Genomic DNA, 14,896 nt, shown 5'->3' with positions numbered 1-14,896 from the left:
ATATCTTTCTTGCCTAAATTGTTAAGACCTCAAGCAGTCAAAGATCTGCCCATCTGCTTCTTTTTATCCTTTCTTTTGTTCTCCAAGCTCTTATTATAGTATAATGCACAAAGCAGTTGATTTGTCAGAAACCCACGAGTCCCCTCTTTTGTAATCTCCCATGGCTGTCAGCAGAGGGCGATTTTCCTAAGGAAACTGTCCCTTGGGAGTCTCACTAGTGGAAGAGGAAACACATTCTTCTTTCCTTGATTTTCTACAACACTGTAACTGATTTAATAACCTAGAGCTAGATAATATGATCTATAAAGTATAGCTTGTTCCTCTGTACCATGTATTCCCCAATGACAATTATTTGCAGCCTTTTTAAAAACCAGCTGGGGATGTAGCTCAGTGGCACAAGTGCCTGCCTGGCAAGTGCAAGGTCCTGAATTCAATTCCCAGTAACAAAACAACAACAACAACAACAAAAAACCATGACACAGAAGGGATGGGAGGGGATTGGAAAGAAAAAAGGAGGAAACAGGATACATCATGTAGAGATACAAATTCCCTATGATGAAAGTGGTCATTGTGTATATCTAAATTGTACCAGTAAATATAATAAAAAAAATTTTAAAAATCATGACACACATGTAAAGGATGACAGTCTCACACACTAGGGTTACACGCTGCTGACAAGTCAGCTGAACTTACTCTTTCCTCTCCAGGTTTCAAGTGGCAGGAAACAAGGCACCAGAATTAAAGGATTAAAACATTGTTTTATCATAGAATTTCTTTGCTTCCGAAGCCAGAATGACTCTCTGAGTGCTACTGTATCAACTAAAGTCCTCAGCTCTAACTCTTCCTCCCCAAAACCGTAGAGGAATAACCTTAAATCAAATACATTTTTTAAAGTAAAGGGACAGATCAGTACTTGAGACTCACATTATAACTGGTCATGATATTTTAGGTCACACTCACTCCCTGGTAGGGAATGGAGGTGGAGCCCACGTTTCTACCTCCACCCAAGATCCTGCCCTATTTCCTCTCTCATTCCCTGTTTGCTCTAAGGATCTGTCTCTTCCCAGACCCTGTCACTGGGATAATCCCCCATCAGGACGAAATTCAACACATCACTTTTCTCACAGCAACCCCCAGAATCATGTACCATGATACAGCAACATCAAAATACAGAAGAAAATAAGCCCATTTATAAACAAGAGATATACAGAGGGGCTGGGGATTTAGCTCAGCGGCAAAGCGCCTGCCTGGCAAGTGCAAGGTCGTGAGTTCGGTTCCCGGTACCAGAGAAAAAGCAAAAAAAAAAAAAAAAAGAAAAGAGATATACAGTGTGGCAGGAAGACTCAGTTCTCAGTAAATGTTTGTTGAATGTCTGTTATAGTATCTTATAATTACTATTTTCAGAATCCCCAGACTCTTCAGAAATATTTTCCCTCAAGATATGACCTCCTTTTATATTTCTGAGGGGAAATGAATTCATATGTAGAAGTCTGGAGTGAACAAACAAGAAAAAGAAGAAAAAAGAAACCCTTAGAAGACTCCAATATGAACAAAATACATCTACCTTCAAAGACATATGTTAAAAGTTGGGAAAATCATTTGCCTGAACTAGAGAAATGTATTAAGACTGCATGTGAAGATAAGTATTCCCATATCCTGGGGTCCCTCCTTACCCATCAATTCCTGAGGAGTGAGAGAACGCGATATGGTATCTCCGAATGCTTAGTTGTATGTGCTATAATCTTGCTCTAAAGTTCTTGGAAAGTTTCAATTACCACATGTTCATTTCTTATAGTCTGCAAATTAAACTGTAATGTATGTTTTAAGAGGCTGCTAATCAGCTATCAGTTAACAACTCAGTGGCTGCATTTTAGTGAAGATTCAAATGATTCGCTTTTCATTATGATACTTTGAATAGTTGTATTCAGTAGAATACAATCATAAGTTTAGGCTGAACCAAGTAGTTAGGTGACACTGATTTTCTAAATAATATGAACACCTTTTTTGAACAAAGAAATACCATTTTATTTCTCAGGTTATGTTGATCTGTGAATGGCACAGGGTCGGCCCTCTTACCTTACTATGTTGTGATATGTCATAGGCTCCTATTTTCTGTCTTGCAAGAACAGTTATGACCTCAGCTTTCAACATGGTGAACCCATGGGCATGCTGCAGCAGGCTGTTTGCATCACTGAACGCTCAAAGTGGTTCATCATCACTGATCTAGAGCATTAGCATTCAGCTGGAGTGATTGTATTTCCCCTTGAATCTCCCAGGAGACATTTGTCAATAGCTGAAGACATTTTTAGTTGTCAACTCATGAAAGACAGAGGACTGTGTTAGTGGCACCTAGTAGATAGAGCTCAGGGACGCTGCTCATCATCTTACAATGTGCGAGACATTGGCCCACAACAAAGAATCATGTAGCCCCAAATGTCAATCATGCCAAAGTTAAGAAACTCTTAGAGTAGAAAAGAAGAGAACAAACAAATCTGCTTGCTTCCTGAAAACTGGGCATTGGCTTCCCTCTCTTTGGCTGTTGCCTCAGCACAGAGAGCCAGATCTCTGTGAGGGGACCAGGATAACATCTTTCACTGAACAGAGTCTACAGGATGTGGGAAGTCCTCGACGGGATCATCTTCAGCTCACTGAGCTTCCAAGTTCTTTTCCCTTCATTCTACCCTGCAAAGTAAGTACCACAAGAAAGCTAAGTCCTGTCTCAACCTCTCTCACTTTGAATTTTAGATCTCAGAAAACTGCCTGGGCAAAATATAAATTAAGGCAATAGATATGTTCCTTCCTTGAAACATACAGAGCCTGCTGAGGTTTTACTCAGGGTGCTGCGTATCAAACCCAGGGCCTTGCAAATGTTAGGCAAGCATTCTACCACTGAGATACACCCAGCCCACAAAGATAATTCTGAAAGAAATCAGGAGAATGACCCTTGGAAATAAAGCCTTGAGGAACAAAGCTTTGATGGAAAACAGTGTGTTGTTTCTAGCACACTTCCCACACTTTTCATGTTACCACTGCCCCTCTGGCACTCTGGACTGTATTATATTTTGTTATAGAAAACTTCATTTTAGGGTTCTGTTCGTTTAAGAGAATGATTAAATATACATTTCCTATGCTGCTTTCTGCCTCATTTATCAAACAGAGAAAAAAGGAAGATAGATTGAAAATTCATAGAAGATGCTCTAAAGATTAGTACCAAGCACCTTCACAGATATTTTTAAATGAATTGGAGATAATGATGGGAGACTGTGAATACAGGCTGAATGTCTCAGTATAGTTTCTTAAGGAAATTCCACTGTGCTTATACTAACCTAGCATGTTTCTATCTGATAAAATAGTAGTGGCACATAGATAGATATACATGATAAAAATATGTATATATATATATATATATGACACAATAAATCTATATATATATGGAGAGAGAGAGAGAGGAGAGATACAGACAGATAGGAACTAATCAGTCTAGTGTGAAAAAGATCTCTTACTACTGAAGAATTGTCAAATTCTCAAATTTTAGAGCTGAAAGAACCTCAGCTGTTCCGTCCTTTCAGTTTTCAGATAAAAACTCACAGGTCCAGGTAGAAGTGTCTGCCACTGACTATTCTCAGGTTGCATAACTTTCCAAAAGTCATACTGGTACTTGGTAGAAATATATAATCTATTGAAAATTTAATTGCCAAAGAGTAAATTCCTAGCCCTACTGCATTCCCAGCTTGGAACCAGTAGACCTTTTGCAGAGAGAGACTGTGCTAGTCAGCATTCTGTCACTGTTAAAAAATATTGGACACAATAAACAAAGAAAAAAGATTTATTTTAACTCACAGTTTTGAAGGTTTTTAATCCCACAGTTGACTGGCCCATTGCTTTTGGGACTGCGGCAAGGCAGAATATTATGGTAGGGAGCATATGGTAGCTGTTCACTTCAAGGCAGTTGGGAAGCAGAGAGGGAGAAGGGGCTGGGGCCTAATATCTGCTTCAAGAGCATGCCTCCAGTGATATAACTCCCTACCACTAGGCTCTCCTCCCTAAACATTCTACTGCCTTTCAATAGTGCCACAGGCTAATGACCAAGCCTTTAATACATGAGACTTTGGGGGACAGCTCAGATTCAAACCACCACAGAGACCAAAGCTGAGTCAAATCAAGAAAGCATACACTCTTAACCCATGTTCATTTTTGGCCTTGTCCATAAGCTTGTAGAAAATGCTTTACACAATAGATGGGTACATCAAAACCCAGATGATGATGTACATCATAAACATATGCAAATATTTAAATCTAAATGCCAAAGGCTAAAACATTTCAGGTGGATAAAAACACTTGAAGGGACAAACCAACCAACCATCAAGGAGAAGAGCTACTGGCTATACTATGTTGTATGAACATTTGTTTTAAGTGATAAATGGTCGCAATCTGTGCATTATGAGTTGTTGGAGAAGGTTGTGCAGGGGTTATTACATAATAAGATTTATGTTACACAGAAGAGATAGCGTGCTTTGGTTTTACTGATGATAACACATAATTCCTACTCTCCATCCAGCTGGCAAAGTCTTCCCATACCTACCTGCATGCTCTAATTCAGACTCATATTATGTGCCTGAAGAAATTTTGCTGAATCATTCTCAAGAATATCAATACAGGAGGTATAGGTAAAAATAAATAGGCAGAAAGCATACACTTTCTCCCTTCTTTCTTTAAATTTCAAGGTTCAGCAAAAACTCTTTCCACATATGCTTTCTCTCAGTGGTCCAACACCCCATAACCTTAATCCCTTTCTTAGTCTATGTATGCAGTTTAGCATAAAATCATGCTTATTTTTTCCTTCTTGGGCAATTAGACTCCCTTGGAGATAATGATAAAATAAGGATGAGGATTCAGGCTACCTTTGGAAATTTTCCCGATGAAAGAAAGTCAAATAAATCAGTCTTGTTTATTGATGATGCCTGCCGGGCCAGAACAGTTAAGTCACAACCTGGAAAGGGAGGTCTGTCGGGTCCTTGTCTACTGGAAGATGTGACCACTCCACAAGTTGTTATAGTCTGGCTCGTGTGAAAATCATAACTTTCACCTTCAGCTTTATCTTTTCTCTTTACTACAAATCTAATTGCCTGGCTTAAAAGATATCTTTAATATTTTCAATTATAAGGTCCTTTACCCAAAACCCTAAATATTACTTCAAATATGAAGTTTATGGACACTTTGGTCCTATATGCTTTCCTTAGAACAAGCAAAAAGTGATGCACAATCAATCTACCCTGTGAGCTGTTTATGGCAGATTAAAACTATTTTCTTTCTCTCTGGTCTTCCATATTTGCAATTACTAAACTTTATTTGTAATCATTCCTATATCGTTAGAGAGGAAACTATTTAGATTTTAAAAGATAAAATTATTGGACCTTATGGTATTTGATATGACTTTAATGAGATGGTTCAAGATAACCATATATGATTTGAGTGGTGAGTCCATATCCTATACCTATGGTAGGTGAGGCTGGACATTTGATAGGGTAAGAGGAAAAAGGCATCAGTTTCTAGAGAAAAGCAGCAAGTACCCCTAGAGAAACCTGACTTATATCTTGTTAAATAAGGCTCTCAAAGAAAAAGATGGCAATTGTGTTCATTTCCTCTCACTTTCCTTTAAAATATTTTTACCCTATGGCCAAATAAACTCTAAGTCCCTGTACTCTCCATTTTGTACTATTATTCCCCCTAACCCACTAGCCCCCAAAAGATGCTGTCTGATGTCTAACTACATGTGAGAGAGTAGTTTCTCAACTATCTTTTCCACTAACTGAATACACTGCTCTATGGTGGTAAATCTTTACTTCACTGGAGTAAGGCAATAAGAATGAAGGATAAAGTATCACAAAAATATCAAAATAGTCAGAGATACTTGGAATATTAGTGTAGACATGACTCTTACTGAGGAGGTGGGGAATACTTGTTAGCCATACAGAGATTAGCATCCCTATGCACTATTGCTGAAGTTAAGAATCACTGCATTGGGGCTGGAGATTTAGCTCAACAGCACAGCGCCTGCCTGGCAAGTGCAAGGTCATGAGTTCAATTCCCAGTACCGGAAAACAACAACAATAACAACAACAAAAAGAATCACTTCCTCAGTCAGAGTTTACTAGTGAAACAGATGTAACACAAGATATACAAATATATATGAATTTACAAGATTGGCTTACAAGGGCCACCCACAGAATCAGATGAAGAAGAGTACAGAGGGTCTGTCTGCACACTGGCCACCAAAGGATTCAGTCAAAAGTTTGGAACTCACTGCAGTGTCCCCCCATGCGAGTCATGTCAGGAGGCCCATGGGCCTTAGAGGGAAGGCTGAAGAGTCTACGCTGGAAGGCTGAAGAGTCTACGCCAGATGGCTGAAGAGTCTACGCCAGAAGGCTGAAGAGTCTATGCCAGAAGGCTGAAGGATCTGCATCTGAAGCTGAAGAGTCTGCTCCGGAAGCTAGGAGATGCCATCCAAGGTGAGGGCAAAGACTGGAGCTCCTCCAAAAACACCAGAAGCAGATTGGTCCTTCATCCTTTATGCCATCCAGGTGACAAGCCACCCTAGGGTGAGGAATTGCTCAGTTGATTTAGTTAAGCTTCTCTTACTCAAATTGACACAATTAATCAGCCATCACATTGTGTAACATGAGCATATGCTACTTATATAAACATACAACTGTTGTAGGTGTCTGAGGTTTGCTGATGCAAATACCATCTTTGTAGAAGGAGAGGAAATTGAATGCCTGCTATATATCAAACATAATACTCTATATTTCTCTCATTCAATCTTCATCCTATAAAGTGAGTATCATTTGTCCCTGGTACCATCACTATCACCATTTTACAGAGGAGAAACTCTGACAGGTTAAGTAACACTCATGATTGCACAATTAACAGGTTAACCAGAATTCAAACCCAAATTTATCATCACAATACATACTATTTTTAAAGAGTACAGACAGGTAAAACAGTTCTATATAAGATTTAAAACATTCTCTAACTACAGGCTATCGTGTTTGTTATTTGTACTAAAATATGAAGCTATTTGGGAGCTTCCAGTGTCGTTGCCCATGAAGGTTGTTAGCGGTCTGTGAGGACAATGGCTCCTACCCCTACAGAAGGCTGTGACTTCTCCTCAGTAATGCTCAAGCGTTCTCTGACACACAAAAGCTGGCAGTGAAACTGCAAGCTTCATGCAAACTCATTCTAGAAATATATCTTGTGCTACTCTAATGTAATGAATAAGGAGTACATACAGGTAAACATAATCTGAATAAAGATGCATATGTGTTGGGAAAATGCCCAGCTCCATTAAATTCCTTTTCTCACCTCATCCATTTATAAGTCAGATTATTCTACGTACCTACTTTTGAGATTAGGCCTGAGCATACTCTAAACAGAGTTGCTATTGTGGGCAAAATTTAAATTGCAGTCCCTGACTAAATAGTAACTGCTTCATTCAATCATTATGAAAATTAAATGTGATAATTAATAAAAAGCAGGTATTACATTGTCTGGCTATATTAGTTTGCTAAGACTGTGTTATGGCTTGTGTCGAGATGTCCCCCCAAAGCCTCATGCCATTGTAGGTAGGGCTTTTCAGAGGTGGGTGGTTCTCGGATGTGTGATACTGGGATCAAGGATGTTATGCTGAGATTGAGTCACAGTGCAATGCTAGGAATAAGGGTGTGAGTACTACCTGCCCTAAGGACCAGAAGCCTAGGTAAAATATAAGAGACAAAAAGAGAGCTGCTGTTGTCATTGCTTGTCACTTGTTGCTGCTGCTGGGCTAGTGCTGCTGTTTCTCTGCTTTGGTGCCCTCATGCCTTTTGACTGCCATGAACCGTTTCTCCTCTCTGATGCTCCTCTGACATGCCACCCTGCTTTGGAGCCAGCCAACAATGAAGTGAAACATCTGCAAACTGTGAGCTAAACAAACCTTCCCTCCTTTAACTTTGGGTATCAGGTATTTTGTCTCAGCAACAAGAAAAGTAACTAAGATAGGCTACCTAATGAAATACCATAGGGTGGGTGGTTTAAATAACAGAAATTTAGCCAGGCACGGTGGCACACACCTGTAATCCCAGCACTTAGGAAGCTGAGGCAGGAGGATCATTGTGTATTCGAGGCCAGCCTGGGCTACAAAGTGAGCTCAAGCCCAGCCTGAATTGCATAGCGAGAACTTGTCTCAAAAAATAAATAAATAAATAAACAACAGAAATTTATTTTTCATAGTTTTAGAGTCTAGAGGTTCAAGATCAAGGAATCAGTAAGTCCTCCCTTCATAGTGTAAATATTTTTCTTTTTTTCTGTGTCCTCACAGTCCTTTTGTTTGTGTGAGTGTGGCCTGATGTCCCTTCTTCATGGGATCATCAGACATAACTGGATTATGTCCCACCCATATGATATCATTTAGCTTAATTACTTCTTTATAGGCCCCATTTCAAAAAATTCATTCATATTTGGAGATATATGAGGGGCTAGGAATTCAGCATATAAATTTGGGGGAACAGTTTCATTCACAACATTCACATATGTAAAGGAACTAATAAAATTGGCTATTATTAAATACATATGGGCAAGGCAAATGTGTATCAAGAAATTAGAACAAGAAAGATATGAACAAATTTGGTGTTTTTCCTCCATTTGACCAAGAATAGCTATTTAATGTTTGAACAGCTGGGATCCAACAGAAAATCTCATATGAGTATCTGCCAATTCAAACCAGGTCAGAGGACACTTGAAGACCAGAGCACAATGGCTCAGCAGGTAGATGCTATTAAGCCAAGTGAATCAGCTAATGTCCTCCCCAAAGCACAGGTTACTATTTTAAATGTTACAAAAGACCATAGAACATGAAAAGATGAAAAATAAAACCAGTGTGGGTCTTGTCTTCAAAGGAGCAGAACTGAGTCATGCAGGGGTACTTTGGCTCCATGTGACTAAAATGAATTGCCAAGTACTAGGCTGTCTTTGGGCTAGAGTCAGGTTATAATCCCTTTTGTCCTGGAACTCTCGAGAAACAATTTTTTTTTCATTTATTTATTCATTTGTTTGTTTTTTCTTTCTTTCTTACTAAAATCCTTGACTTTTCATAGTCTCTAAAGACTGAAGACATCTGTCATACAATGGTCAATGTCATACAAAAGGAACACAGACACACTTAATCTCTAGCATTACACAGTGAAAACGTAAAAGAGAATTTATTTGGGGGAAATCTTACAAGTTGATTTGAAGAAACAGGGAAATCCTCAGGCTCTTGGCATAGCACTTAGTCCAGGAACAACTGCAATGGACTCATCAGGTCCAAGTGTTCCAGTAGAGCATGGTCTCCCTGCTGCCATTACAATAGAAAGTGAACCTTCCCCATAGTAACATTCTGTATTTTAGGCAACTATGATGCTGTGAAAGTCCCCTATTCAGGAAATGGCTTTGTTAGAAAAGGAAGACCCCAAACCTCAGAAAAGGTAGTAGGTCATTATTCTGCCAAGAGCTTCATGGCCTTTCAGATGTATATTTTCTCAGTAAAGAAAACGGAATAATGAGCCAGCTCCCTGCTAGGTGTGGGAAGAGGAGGCTGTAAGACTCTGTTCAAATTTGCATTAGCACTCAAGCCAACAATTACCCCAGCTTCCCAATTAATCTTCCTGCCTCTAGTTGATTTTGATTTGTGACCCAAGAGCCACTCTTTTGAGGGATGGTGAGAATATAAGTACTTTGGTTTAGGAGGAAAAAAGCAAGCATCTACTAGGCCTAGTTCAAAGTGATAATACTAAAAAATAGAAAAACAAAGTCTTTCCCAAGTCAATATGGCCTGATGCTTGGCCTAATCAATCTTACAGGTTCTGTGCTTGTTCCTGAGAAAAGATGGGAAGGAGATATTCTTGATGGGATCTGGAAAGACAGAGAGAAAACAACTACTCAACTAGTGGCCCAAATAATCCAAGAATGTATTAAGACAAAATGGGTGATTTTTGCCAGAATGGTGGCGCAGACCTATAATCCCAGCACTCTGCAAGGCTGAGATAGGAGGATTTTGAGTTCAAGGCAAGCCTCAGCAACTTAGCAAGACCCTGTCTCAAAAAATAGTTTTTAATTAAAAAAGGGCTAAGAAAAATAAAAAAATGTCTCTATTTGTTTTCCTGAGAAACCACTTTGAAGATATCAGTATGTAACACAACAAGAATTGTTAATTTCCTACCACTTTGTCTGTAACTCTGTATTGTTTGTATTGTGTGTATTTTGCTATTTTGTAAATGGATGTCTGTTTGTTAATGTGTTTTCCTTCTTTTATTTTGAAAATAAATTTTAAAAAAATAAAAATTAAAAAGGGTAAAGATGGCAAAGCACCTGCCTGGCACTGCCAAAGTCTTGAGTTTGATTCCTGGTACCAAAACAAATAAAAAAGGGCTAGGAATGTAGCTCATTGCAAAGGTCCTGGGTTCAATCCCCAGCACCATAACAAACAAAAAACCCAAGTGATTCTCAACTTTCCTGAATTAATGATGTGCAAAGGAACTTAGATATGTGTATACAATAAAAATTACTGACAATTTAAATTTTCATATAGAAAAATATTAGTTCTAAAGCTACCTCTCTAGCCAGATGTAGTGGTGCACAACTGTAATCCCAGCATTGTGAAGGCTGAGGTAGGAGGATCACTGTGAGTCTGAGGGCACCCTGGGCTACCAAATGAGTTTAAGACCAGCCTGAACTACATAGTGAACCCTGTCTTAGAAGAAAAAACAGAAAAAACTACCTCTCCAATAGTGATTATGACATGCTCCAGCTTTATCCATTGCATACATATGTTATACAGCTGCAATCATAGACTTTGTCCTGGGTAAATACATAAGGTTATATACCTAAAGATTTACTAACTAGAAAAGCAACTGACTTAACCTATCCCCATACATTTCACTTGAGACATTTTCTATCTGAGATACTAAGACTGTACTTCCTGCTGGTGAAAGGTAAAGTTGCACCCCAGGTAGTACTTACATTTTACAAAGGAAGAGTGTTGTAGAATTTGGTAAGGAGCTGCAGATTTAAAACTGGTGGGTTCTAGACATGAGGGAAATGTCTAATGTCTAAGGAAAGAAAGAGAATCTCTTATTTTCATAGTATATTTTGCCTGTTATTAACATTATCATTGAACTGGGGATGTGGCTCAGTGGTAGAGTACTTGCCTAGTATACACAAAGCCCTTAGTTCAATCCCCAATACTACAGGAAACAAAAATGCAACATCATTATTAAAATGCAGTGTTATCAATAAGTAAATCTTGGAAGCATCCTATATGTCCACCAACAGATGAGTGGATAATGAAATGTGGTATTTATACACAATGAAGTACTACTCTGCCATAAAAAGGATAAACTGAGTCATTTGTAGGAAAATGGATGCACCTTGAGACCATAATATTAAGTGAAATAAATCAGATGCACAAGTTTAAATATCACATGGTTTCTCTTATATGAAAAACACAAAATATAAATAAAGAGCAAAATAAAAGACAGACAATAGGAAATGGCAAGATAAATCTTCAGCATGTGGAAAAGAACAAAGAGATGGAAGGGGCAGAGAAAGAGGTGGGAAAGGAGATTTTTAAAAAGGGAATTATGATGTATTGTGTACATGTACCAAGTCCCTATGAAGACCATGATGATTATGTACTACAAATATATCCCCCCAAAATTATATACAGATAATTACATAGAAACCTAAGAGATGGAAGAAGAAGGAATGGAGGGGAAGGGGACAAAAAAAGAATTAAGATATGTCATGTACATGTACCAACTCCCCAAGATGAATGTAATTGTTATTTACTATAAACATGTACTAATAAAAATGGTGTGTTATGATTTGAATCTTAGGTAACTCCCAAAGGAAGGTAGACAAGAATGTAGAACATTAAGGATAAGCCCATGAAGGGGATATTTGGCCCCCTAATCCCTCTGTCTCTATTTTTGCTTCCTGGATGCCATGAAGTGAACAGACCTCCTCTGCTACATATTCCCACCATATGTGCTCTGCCAGCTGAGGCCCAAAGCAACAGAGGCAAATGCCCAAGGCCCAAAACCTCTGTGTTATGATTTAGGTATAAAATGACCCCCTGAAGTTTTATGTGTTCAGAGGTGAGGCTCCAGGAAGGTGATGGGATCACAAAGGTGCCAGCTTTATTGGTGGGTTAATCCACCGATGAGTTCATAGATGAATGTGCTGTTAGGTGGTGGGGCCTGGTTGGAGATGGGTCACTGCAGGCATGACCTGGAAGAATGTATTCTGATCCCTAGCTCTTGCCTTATTACTCTTTATTTTCCTGATTGCCATGCATTGGGTAGCTTTCCTGTGCCATGTCTTTTCTACCTGGGAGCCAGACAACCACAAACTGAATTTCCCAAACACTTAGCTAAACGTCTCCTCTTTTAAGTTGTGGATGTCAAGTATTTTGTCCCAGTGACAAGAAACCTGACTAATACACTTGGAAACTGCGAACCAAAATAAATCTTTCCTCCTTCATTATCCCAGGTATTTTTGTCACAGAGATTAAAAGCTGACAAACATGTGGGGCTAATAACACCTACTTCACATGGCTTTTGTGAGGAATAAAAGATGTGCAATTGCATTGGAAACTATAAAAAGAAATAAAAATATGAGGAAAAACTATGATTATCAATCATGAGGCTATATCTCTCCCTGTCTCCCAAAATCTTGAAAAATAATTCTTTTTATCTTTGTAGCCTCCCCGCTCCACCTTATTTCCCCTCTCTCCATACCACTGCCCATTCCAGCAAAGCACTCAGTATACAGGCAGAAACAGGGCTCCATTAGAGCTGAGAGAGACAAGCAAAAATCTTTCCTGGGATTGTCAGGAAGTCAGCTTCTTTCATAAAGACTTTTACAAGGTTAATAAAGGGAATCTGGGAGCTATTTTTAATATTTTATAAAAATCTAATCTGAAATACTGTTATCAGCAGCAAAGCTTTATAAGCAAAATAAAACATCAAGGTTGTCTCTGTTTTATCTCTTTTAGTATTTTTCATTTTGAATAGAAACATATAAAACAATTACACATCTCAGAGAAAAAATAATTATTGCTTTATTTAATAAATATCATGAAAAACCCTGAGGTGGCTACAGAGTACAAAAAGAATGAGTAAGTTAGTCCTTGCCTCCAAATAATTCACAGTCCAGGGGACTTCTAGAAAGATGGCAAAGTGGTGAACAGCAGAGAAACAGCCCTTCCAAGATTTGGTGTCCAGACACTGGACTATAGCAACAGGGGGAAGAGAAGAAGGAGGAAGTGGGTCACCACAACCCAGCAAGGATCTGAAGTGAGAATTGAAGCCCTAAGGGAGAGCAAAGCAAGGGACCTCAACACAAGAAAATGGCGCAAGCAGCACTTTTTCTGTAAGTCGTGGCTCACAGCATAGGAGGCGCTGCTCAAATCTGTAGAAGCGCAGTGACTACTGATGACCCTGGAGGCCTCCAAAGAGAAACGCACCAGTGGTTTGAGTGGTTGATGCAGCAGACTGCAGTGGATGGTGAGTTTTTCAGGTTCAGATGTCCCCCAGGAGAGGGCAATTGTCTGGTTGCTATATTGGAAAGAGGCCAGCTGAACTCGGAACTCAGAGCAGCTGGCTCCACTTAGAGCTTTCAGTGCCAAGGAGAGACAGAACTGAGTTCAATTCATCAATAGGTCAAAGAGCCAAGTTCAAGCCTTTAGAGAGCCAAGTTCAAGCTGTTAGGAGCCAGAGATTGATGCGGATTAAACAAATCTGGCTCCAGCCTCATAGCCAAAAACCAACCTAAACTTCAGTGAAACCAAAGGTGCAGGATGGCTGGGATTATCTGCTACCCCACTGTAAATCTACTGCTGGATTTTTTTAGATTAATCAACATAGATCTGGATTCTGTCTGTCCACAGTGTCTACCAGTGACACCAAAGAGACACCTGAAATGGATATTTTTTGTTCTTCTCTTATTTTTTTTCCTCTTTTCTTGATCATTTGTTCTAGCATTTATGAGTGTAATGTTGTCTCTAGGCTTTTTATTACTGTTGTTCTCTTCTGTTGTATTTTTTTGGTACCAGGAATTAAATTCAGGACCTTGTGCTTGCCAGGCAAGCACTTGTGCCACTGAGCTATATCCCTGGACCTGCTGTGGTCTTCTGTTCTTGTTTATATTTCTTCCTTTTCTCTTTACTTCCTGTCTTCTTCACCAGTTTCCCAAAGTTCTCATGGTCTCTCTTTGTCCTTGTTTCTAATGTCTTCCTCGTTTATTTCTCTATTTTCTGCATAATTCCTTTTAAATTTCCTCTCCTGAGGATAAAATTATCATACTGAGTATATAACTTTCTGGTTTGTTTTAGATTTGGTTATATAACCACAAATCTAATTCATACAGTTAAAGGTGGCAAATTAATAGATATCAAAGTTTGTCATTTTCTAGGCTGTGTTTGATACTACTGTATTTATTGATTGTACTATGTTACTGAAGATAACATAACTGTTCTAATCAGTTATTCTTCTTGATATGCCAAGACTGAGATTTCCTAAGGGTCATAAACAATACTGTAGGCCATTGCTGAAGAACCAGGGACAAATCCCCAATAAATTGAAGAGGTAGGATTTTGCAACAGATCCAAAACCCAAAAGCCAGCTACACTTGGAAGACATCTCTGAGAAGCAGTAGGGTTTGAATACTAGCAATAAAGACACATGCCATTAGTAATTTACAAGGGTCAACCCAGAAATTAAACAAAAAAAGGAAATCAGAAGACATTGAAGCAAGATGCAACCCCAGATTTTCAGATCACCAAAGGCAAACTCAGGGGTCAATGAGGTAGAACAATTCAAAA

General features: G+C 38.9%; 1 protein-coding gene across 4 annotated transcripts in view; it reads left to right on the top strand.

Annotated features, from left to right (window-relative positions):
* Vtcn1 (V-set domain containing T cell activation inhibitor 1) overlaps positions 1-10,099 on the top strand; it is an 82,094-nt gene extending 71,995 nt beyond the window's left edge. For 3 of the 4 annotated variants that reach the window (XM_013516491.1, XM_013516494.1, XM_013516493.1), the window contains one exon: positions 1,405-3,386. The gene's annotated coding sequence lies outside the window, so the exon portion shown is untranslated. Of the gene's footprint in view, positions 1-1,404; positions 3,387-9,875 lie in introns of those variants that run through there. The other variant, XM_013516492.1, reaches the window with a different exon arrangement.
* The last annotated feature ends 4,797 nt before the right edge of the window (positions 10,100-14,896 follow it).

This window comes from Chinchilla lanigera, unplaced genomic scaffold, assembly GCF_000276665.1.
Source record: "Chinchilla lanigera isolate Chin_1 unplaced genomic scaffold, ChiLan1.0 scaffold00034, whole genome shotgun sequence".
NCBI classification, from domain to species: Eukaryota; Metazoa; Chordata; class Mammalia; order Rodentia; family Chinchillidae; genus Chinchilla; species Chinchilla lanigera.
The sequence above is the reverse complement of the archived record's forward strand: the minus strand, read 5'-3'. Positions and strand labels throughout refer to the sequence as shown.